This window comes from Mytilus trossulus, chromosome 8, assembly GCF_036588685.1.
Source record: "Mytilus trossulus isolate FHL-02 chromosome 8, PNRI_Mtr1.1.1.hap1, whole genome shotgun sequence".
Classification (NCBI taxonomy): Eukaryota; Metazoa; Mollusca; class Bivalvia; order Mytilida; family Mytilidae; genus Mytilus; species Mytilus trossulus.
Window position 1 is genome coordinate 79,105,350 of NC_086380.1, and position 10,579 is coordinate 79,115,928.

Sequence of the window (10,579 nt, forward strand, 5' to 3'; positions counted from 1 at the left end):
GAAATGACGTAACTCTATCAAAAGACATAGTAGAACAAGTGAACATACACCAAACGATTTTGTTTTATGTACATACAAAATACATCAAATAAAGGATAAAAATTTAAGTAACAGTATCCCTGTAACCCAACTAATTTACGCGAGCGATTTCTCTTAGGGACTTTAGCGAATAGAAAATTATCGCTAAAATAAATCGTCGCGAATTTGTACAAAATCAGATTGTGTTTACTTAACTATATCTAGTAAGTATGATAATCTCGAAATTAAATCGACGCGAATGTAATAGCAGTGTCTCAACTGTACATGTGAATGTTAAAAAAACAAATTACCTTGAACAAAAATTCGCCCTTTACCATAACATTATACATCATGACCTACCTAAACTTTTAGCTTATTTTCTAATTAAATATCAATTGTCATCTCATGTTAAATGTCAGTATTAAATTACAGTTTGTTTATACATAAGTAAAAAAAAAACTGTCTGCGCCATGGCTAAAACAGAAACAGGCCAATAAATACCTAATGTTACTTAAAACACTTCATAGAAAACTGAAGACTAAGCAACACGACCCCAACAAATATTAAAGTGTTCTCAGGTGTACCGGATTTGGCACGTGTTGCTCCACACCTGTTGTGTTGCAATATCAAATATAACAAAACTGAAATCAAATGTTAATTATTGGATTTCTAAAATCCAAAAGCACAATGTGTTATCAGTTTCAATAAAGGTAAACAGTTGAATATGCGATATTGGTTATATTCATTGTTCAAGATGTACGGTGACCCGTAGTTGATAATTTCTGTGTCATTTGGTCTCTTCAGTATAGTTGTCTTGTTGGTCTTATAGTTGTCAAACATCTAGATCCGCAATACCGAACTCAACGAAATATTCAAAACAGATTTTGAAAAATTAACACTTTTAAATAATATAAAAAAAAAATGTATAGTTGAAAAAGATTAAGTGTATATCTATAACAGGGGCGTCACAGCTTGTTCTGAGTGTTGTATTCGCCAAAATCGGCTAAACATAGTTATACATCGTAGTTTTAGAAAACTCTTTCATTATGATATAAAAGTACATGTTACATGTAACAACTAATTTACAAATATTATTAAGTGTATGGTGAAATAGACGAGAGGTAATGTAGTAAATCAAATAATGACACATTACATTTACATTAGTAATAAACAGTTGGCAAATGAACATCATATTTGAATTATCTTCAATTGAAAACCACAGAATGTGTCGCCTTGAACACAGAACAAAAGCACATACATTTAGAAACCAGTGAACAATGTATTTAGATACAGAGAGAACTAGTTATCAGAACGTAAGATAACCAGCACGGCATATATGCCTTCATTTCCATATTTCAATTATTTCTTATTATTCAAAAATATCAGTCAAAAGGTATTCTACACAGTTTAGCAGTCCAATACCTTTTATATGAAACATAAATTACCAATTTATTTTCTGATTAGTTCAATGCGCCTATGTGTAAGAACTATTTTGTCTTAATTCTATACTTCTTCCCTCCTGAAAAGAAGTTGTCGTGTACCATCTGTTCAAATACAGTCTTTTCGTATTACGCGTCTTCATTTTACTATTCTCGTGACTCATTGTGATATTCGGGCTAAATTGTAACGACAGTAAATCCTGGATTTCATTGCCATATTCATTTTATTGATATTACATCATTGGTATGTTGTTCAATTCGCAATTTCAGTGTGAACCTCAATTTTCATATAAAACCTGATTTAACCAACCATTTCTTCATGGCAAAATGCCTATACGAAGTTAAGAATATTCTATTATTGTGTTTGATTTGTTTGCGCGTTTGATTTTTCATTAAAAGTAAGACTTTCCGTTTTAAATTTTCTTTAGATATTTCAGTTTCAATGACTGTTTAAATAAAATTCAAATGAAACTGCTCGGAGTCGTCTTAAACATGCAGTGAAATAAGAGTGCTATTTGTATCTGCACGTGTCTTATGTGTATTATTTTTCTCATTCGGATAAACTCTGACCATTGTTTCTTATTAATCTATTCACATCTCAATAAACTCAAATATATCTACTTGGATGTTTTTTTAAATAAGTGTGTCTTGTTTAAGACTATATTGTCTTATAAATGTGCTGCTATTACGTTCAAGCGTAACCAGTATTTATAAAGTCCAAGGTGGTCCTTAAAAAAAAGAGCAATAAACAGATAAACTAATGATTTTCGTATCCCAGGAATAGATGACCTTAGCCGTATTTGGCAGAAAATTTTGAATTTTGGGTCCTCAAAGCTCTTCAACTTGGTACGTGTTTGGCTTTACAACTATTTTGATTTGAGCGTCACTGATGAGTCCTATGTAGACAAAACGCGCGTCTAGCGTATTAATTTATAATCCTGGTACCTTTGAATACTTTTTAGGTTAGCTACAAACATAACGATAAGTTTAACAAACTGAAACTATGTATGAATTGATTTTATTTCTAACGGCGCATGACTGGTCGTGGACGAAATGGTGGTGTTGTTGGAATTATTGGCTTCACTGTTATTGTTGGACATTTCTCACTATTATACCATTTACAGACTCCTTTCTCCTTACGGCATAAAGCTGAATCAGACAAACATTCAAGGGCACCATAGTTATCATGTGAGAGGTGGCATCCCCTGGAATTATCGCTTATGTCCTGGAAAAAAATAGGAAGATATAATCTAAAATTGTGTTTTGACATCAAGTTATTATAAAGTATTTCGAAACAAACTTTGAGAGCTTCAATTCGTGAAACGTTTTGTAATCAAATACTTGTTTTCATGAATATAAATGATGAGCAAACGCACATCTTAAATAAAAAGTAAACTAAAAAGCAGCGTATCAATACAATAAGATAAAATGCAATTACGACAACAAAACTAACACAATTGAGTGACAATATATTTTGATTTTATTCATTTGTGTTCTGTGGTTACAGTTTATTGTTTTTTTTATCTACGGTTATAGTAATTATGTGCAGAAATGCGTTTAACTTTTGAATAGCATGAAAATAAAGATGTAATTAATATCAATTTAAGTAGCTGTGTCAAATATTTAAATGTGACATTAATACGAATACACAAAGAATTAAGTTTGTTTGCTTTTTGCCCTAAAGATAATAACAGTTTTAATGGGACCAACATGTTATAATCTTCACATAGACATAGCTGTAGTGTTACTAAAAAATCAAAATAAGTTCTTTTTTTTTGGCAAATCACATGATTATTAAGGATTCAGTTATCCCTTAAATGGGTTAAATATATGTGATAACGTCAGTGCTAGTCCAACTTGTTTCATAACTCAATACATTACTTGGCAATTTGTTTTCTTCCGCAACCCCTGATCAAGAAATCTTTGTGTCTAATTTGTTAAACCGATATGTTAATTTCACATGTCATTTTTCTACTACCCTATACGAATTAAAGTCAACCATAGTTTACCAAGGACCTTTCTATTGCATTTACTGGCAATACTCTCGTCCTTAATATGTATGCAATAACCAGCTATGTATGTTTACGATTGATTCGTAAACAATCACAATGTTTAACAGAGATAATAAGGTGTGTTTCAAAGTAACGTGTTCTCAACCAACAAAATACAACTTACATCACACCCTTCTTTGCAGTTTTTCAAGTATGAATATGGACCTTTGGTAAACAAGTAAAACGTTTCCTCAAATGACAAACTACTTGCTTTCCTCACAAAGTCACATGACCTTATCATCTTCTTCCTTCCATCTCTATGACCTATAACACAAAGAAGAAAGTAGCCATTATTTTTTTTAAGATTATTAAAAATGAGTAAAAATAATAAATGCAGAAATGAAGAACATCCATACCTTCATTTACAAGTTTTGACTATAACAATGTGATGAATGTAAATAAATTCACCAAGCGGTCTTTATCTGTAATTACAAAATGTACTATATGATATTATCATATATTCAATGCCAGTAAAGTTAAATCTGCAAATGCATGAAATAGTTACAGTGGCGGATCCAGACATTTCTGTGGGGGCCCACTGACTGCCTAAGAGGGTTCCGCTCCAGTCATGTTTTAGTTATTCCCTATGTAAGCAACCACATGTTTTCCCTTAAAGGGGGCCGGGCCCCCTGCCCCTCTCCCCCGACATCCGCCTCTGAATTACAACACAGTAGAAAGAACATCATAAAACATTAACAACGTTTTTGCCCTGCACACAAACACATATTCATTAAAAGTCAAATCAGAGATATGATCCTATTACGAAATGTATTAGTGAGAAAACTATCAACTAGATACTGACTAACGTATGCACGATGGTACTTTTTGTGTCTAGCTTTCAATCAAGAATATAATTTCGTGTTACGGGGGAAAGACAGTATAACCTTTATCACGACACACATTGTTTGAAAGGGTTCTGGTTGCTCAGTTTTTAGTTTGCTATGGTGTGGTTTTTTTTAGTTTTGTGTTTAAGCCATGGTGTTTACACATCATTTTCGACTTATGAGATTAAATGCCCTTTTGGCATCTTTTGTTATTCTTTAACCTTTATTTTCTCGTAACATGGAAGTCCAATACTATGTAACTTAATCCAAGTTATCGTTGTGTGATCGACAAAAGATAGATAAAACTCGATGTTGATTTTTATATTTTATCTTTACCTACCCATAATAATATACTGTTCGCCGACTTGAAGGGTCATCCCACACAAAGCACCACTCCCTGGAGACTGAACAACGACTTCTCGATCAACACGGGTATGAAGGCCCTATTTAAACAAATAAACAGAATAATTGTAAACCTGTTTTCACTTATAACAACACAACAATGAGATTTCAAATAAAAGAATATTTACCCCCGACTTTTAACAGAAAATTACTTTTGTTAAACACAAAATGTCTTCTTTTCCCAAGACAAAGATGCGGTAAATCGTATATTATTTCTTTATGATCAGTGTGTTGTTGTCCCTGCGGACAAAGCTAATACTATTGTATGTGTATGTAATGCGAGTGTCTTGTAAACGAATTAGGAATAAATGATCACCTAGCTAACAGGAAAACATTTGACAAGGATGATATTTTAAGTCATAAGTCTCCTTTATAGCTTCAATACAAAATTACAGTGACCAACACATAGGAGAATTTACGTTGTTTTTCTTGGCAACACGAGCATAAAAAAACCTCATACGAAACTACGTTATATTGTCGACGCTTTAGCATGTTCGACTTCAAAATTGTTCATTAGAATGTCAAACATTCTAACCGCAGTGAAAGACTGTGTTAAGAAATAATAAAAAAATCTTTTACTCGCGTAGTAAATTTGGATTCTAAAAAAAATTTTTGGCATAATTTTAAATCTCGGTCTTTTTTTTAAATCAGATCTACACATGTATCAAAACTTTAGATTTTTTAAATATGTCCTTAAAGAAATGACAAATCCACTTCACGAAATGATCTACATTGTATTTCAAAATAAAACTGGCAGCATACGCTAAATTTTGTATAAATAAATTTCTTTCCGAAACCATTTGGCATAATCTGTTAATAATTAACAAGAAGTTGAAACATATTACACTGAGGAACAAGCGATCAGTTGTCTGGAGTTCCTTATTGACAATACATTTGTTTAATTTTAAAGTAGACTTTTCAACAAATTGTCGGCATTCCGATGGAAGCGAAAATGCACCTGTCCTTGTCGATCTACCTTTTGTCATACGATTTTTCAAAATTTACATTCAAAAAGATTTGGTTACCTTGATCAAATTATTGATATATTTCTTTATTATATTTTTACCTTTGGTTACCTCGTACTACTCACTTCTCGTACCTAAATTGTCGCTTTAGTTATTTCAAGAAATATATGTTTACCTTCATTGTATGCAAAACTTGCATTGTATATTTCCTCACTGTTTGATCATCATAAAAATGTTCATGAGGTGGGCCTTTCTTGACTTGTTCCTTCAACACCTTTCCATAAAACACTACAATAATGTGTACACGTGTTGTGATTTGATTTTTTATACTATAATTACATTGATCAATGCAGATTTTTTCGCATTTGAATTATAGTGTATGGTTATCATGTCTTTTTGATAACTGTAAAGTTAATGTTCACTGTTAAAGATGTATGAGGTGTGATTTACATCATTTTAACTCTGCGGCGTACTGTCATATTGTCAATCTGTGTTATATACATGTATATACATCTCCTTATTTTCATCATAATAGACCATAGCGAACAAACATTTACATTATCCAGTCTCTGATTGAAAATTGTTAAATGCTAGATATTTATATTTTAATTTCTTATTTTAAAAATAGTTCTTTACTTTCACTCTTTTGCTATTTTCATGGTTACTGCGGCAAAAAGGTTCAACCGTACATTAACAGGTGGTGATTTTTTATGGGCCATTAGCTATGATAAATTTTGAGAACAAAACATAGGTTAAAATAATAATGATCACTATGAAACAGAGAAACAGCAATATTTCATCCGAAATCGTCGATCGGGTGACATAGTAAGAAAATAAACGTAGAATAGCAACTTGTCAACCCAACTCTGTTGATGGTGCTACATGTATAATATGCATAATTTCTATAAAGGATGTGTTATAACGTTTCACGGCTAATGGTCTTCATTAGAAAAGATATAAAAATATTATAAAGACATTTGCTTGTGGTAAATTGATTTTAAGTGTTATTCATTTCTTTGAAGTCAACGTAACATCAATAAAATGTATTTTAATACGAACTGTAACTCACCGAAATCGGCAGAACAAAACTGACTCTGTGGATGTTGTGAGAAGCAGGAACATCCATGTGCATCGTTAGCTGTCCATGTTATAACAAGCAGGACTGTATTTACCAATAACATCAAACGGTTCATCATAGCTGTTGTTTCACCACCCTGAAGTTAGTACTGACACCATGAAATTGTTTCATATTTATATCCATGAAATAACTGTTTTGTACGGGATTATAGGATTATATTGGCAGTATTGACTGGTTACTCCCAGATATGTTTTATGGGTACAATGGTTGAACTTTTGACATCGTGATATGTAGAAAGAAACAAATAAGATGTTGTAAATCTTACATTTTAATTTATGTTTACTAAAAAGGCAGATGTTGTACATGTTCATGACAGTTAATCTTTTTTTAAGCTGTTTATGTTTACCAAACATATTTCAAAATTGAAGGTTTAAGAATAAATATCATTCAATTTGACAGCATACGATCAATTTGAAATATTGTGAAAGGAGACGATGTGTGTGCTTTGTTTGATTTTAGATGAATCGGATATTCATATACTGATATAATAAAGAATTGTGTGACGTATTTTTCATGTCAAGATCCCATTCCTACGTGTTTTCAATCTTTTTGTAAAATATAGAATAAATGTGTGTACTTAAGTTTTAAAGTTCTACTTGTCTTCATTACAGAAACTAAAAAACAGGAGCAAATGTTTCATATCGCTTGTACCTGTCGTGATAACCTTTACAGTTCTAGTGGGCTTTGTTGCTTTGAGGTATATATTGCAAATTAAATGTCAAACTTATTTTGTTCGCTAAAAAACTCTAGCAACAATTGTTCACAAGAACATGTTTTTCTTAAGTTGCAGTCTTAATACTGTAGCCATCAATGTTCATTTGTCAAACACATGTATGTTAGATTTTGAAAAAAAAACCGGTGAAGTGTTCTTGATCTGCTGGTACTGTTTGCACTTTTTATTTTGTATTTTCTATTATGTTTTGTCTTTAAGAATAAAGGTTTGTCGTATGATTTAAATAAGACAAACATTCTTATGACATGAAACAAAACAAATGGTATTTTAAACCGTATGGCATGCAGCAGTTTATAAAATACAGCGAAGCCAGATAAAAAAATTACAAAACATGACAAAATTTGAAAAAATCAATGATCATATTTCAAAAAATCTCAAAAAACAAATATCACTGATGAAAGATAAACACAACCACTACATTATAGGCCTCTGACTTAGCATAGGCACGGTGAACTATAGTTGTTTTCACAAATCGTAAAAAAAATAAAGATTGAGCAAACTAATTTATATCAAGATAACCAGCCTATGATCACGAATTTCTGCTCTATCATAGACATCCGTTATTTTACTACTGTTCACATCCGTTTATGAAAACTATCTGGTGATAAAGCGACACAATAATGCAAGTTGAGACATGACTCTTAGTATTTCTTAGCCTTCCGGAGCATATGAGATCATCCCCATTTTTTGTTGGGGTTTGTGTTGCTCAGTCTTTTGTTTTCTATGTTGTTTCTTGTGTACTATTATTTGTCAGTTTGTCACGTTCCTTTATAGCCATGGCGTTATCAGTTTATTTTCGATTATTTGTTTGACTGTTCATCTGGTATATTTTGCCGCTCTTGTATTTACTTATCTCAGAAGTGTTATCTATTACGATTGACCAGGACAAACATGATCGTGTTTATACCACACAGTTTTGGCTTAATTACGATAAAAACAAATAGTGCAGCTGGGAGAGTGTAAGTCAAGTCAGGAAATATGTAAATTAAAGTTAAATACATTTCATTGTCGATAATATGTTTGGGGGTACAATTGTTATTGAGGACAAATGATATATATTCATGGATATGTGATTTAGTGATTTTGACAAATTCGATTAGCTAACAAACACTTACATTGATAATGTGTTGTATTTACCTCACGCTTAACTGTTATATGTTTTGCTTGAGGCATACATAGAGATGCCGAACATTAATATTTTCTCTCGATCGTGGTACATCTTATCAGTTTAATACTGTTTCATAAAAAAAATGAAAACACACGTTTAATAATTTATTGCATCCGAAGCGCTTTTCTGGATTTACCTTCATCATGAACGCTTAAAGCCAAACATTTGAAATCCGAAGATGTATAAGAACCGAAAATCGTTGAAGAACTTTTTGTAAAAAAAATCCTGAAAATAGTCAAATTCATCTAACGACAACTTTGCCTGAGGGATTGAAACCTAAGTTTCATAAAAATATAAAAATTTATCAATGGAAAATGTTATCAAAGTTTACTTAATCACGTAAAACCTGCTGTATTGAAAACAATCTGATATATCGATGTCTTAACTCGTATGATTGCATGACAAAATTGAGAAAAAAAATACCATTTCATGTTTTTTTATGGATAACATAGTTCTTTTTAAAAGTTAACAGTATGTCCTGTAAAGCCTTTATTTTTAAATCCTGATTTTAAATGTTCACATGGAGTGGCGCATACATCATAAACATATACGTGTGCCTAGTTGATTCAAACACATGCACATATATCGTCGATCTTTTGTTATTCTTTGTATCATGAGGAAGGTATCTGTTCTTATACATCCCGCCATTGTGTTATTGTGCAACGGTTGTTGTTTTTTATTTTTATGTTTGTCCTTTATTTTTGTAATTGCGCTGTGTCTTTATACCGTTTTGTTCTTCCTTGTAACATATTTGTTTGTTTTTATAGTGATGCAGATATTAACATTTGATTAAGGACTTTCCGTCTTGAAGTTTTCTCGAAGTATGGGTTTTTTTATTTCACTTTTTCGATATTAATTTTCTGAAGAATAAAATCCGTATTATTTCAATAAACGTTTGTAAACAGGTAAATTTCATTCATTATGATATTTCCATTGTTAAAACACGTCATGTAGCGAATTTAGCTAAGATTATCAGCCAAGGTTATTTCCTCAGTCACAGGTTAAGACTTTGATACGTTTTTGCTTTAGAATAGATTTATTCTGAACTATATTTTATATTGTTAAGTAGAACATAAACCATACACTTGGCTTAGATTATCAACTGCAGAATAAATTCATTTAGTAGTCGGCAGCAACATAAAGTATGAATAAAACTCCTATCCCATTTATGATTTATATAATATAGTTCTTGAATTTGTTAATTGCTCAACATTCAAAAGATCAAAAAAGATTTAGGTATCTGAAGTTTGTCATCTTATCTTTGTTGAAATACAATCGTAATACACGTGCTAGTCAAAATAAAACTTATTTCTCCGAATCATGTTTACAAATTTATGCTCATTTAAGGCGTTGTCAGTTTGTTTTAGATTTATGAGTTTGACTGTCCCTTTGATATATTTCGTCCCTCTTTTAAGCCTAATAAGTCGCTAAACGGTAATGTTTCCCTAAATTTGACATGGATCTAGAATATCTCTTTTACCTTTTGATCAGACGTGCTTATCAATGTTTTATATCAAGATTGCGTGTTGGTTTCTTATTCTATCTATCGAATTGGACGGCTTTGCATTTGTTGGGTTAATCCAAACTTATATGAGTACACAACAGGTTTTTTAATGAGTTTTTGAGGAACTAATAGAAATTCAAAGATCACTAAGGTTAAGATTTGTTTTCCTGTTAAGCACATATATTCAAGTGTTTCACACATATAACATTTTTGTATAATGTGACGTTTCGATGCCATTGTTTTAATTACGACAAAATGAAATATTCTCGGAAAACGGGTTTTACAATCCTTGTACAAGGAAGTTTTTCTCTATTTTCATTTTTTCTTTTACTTTACT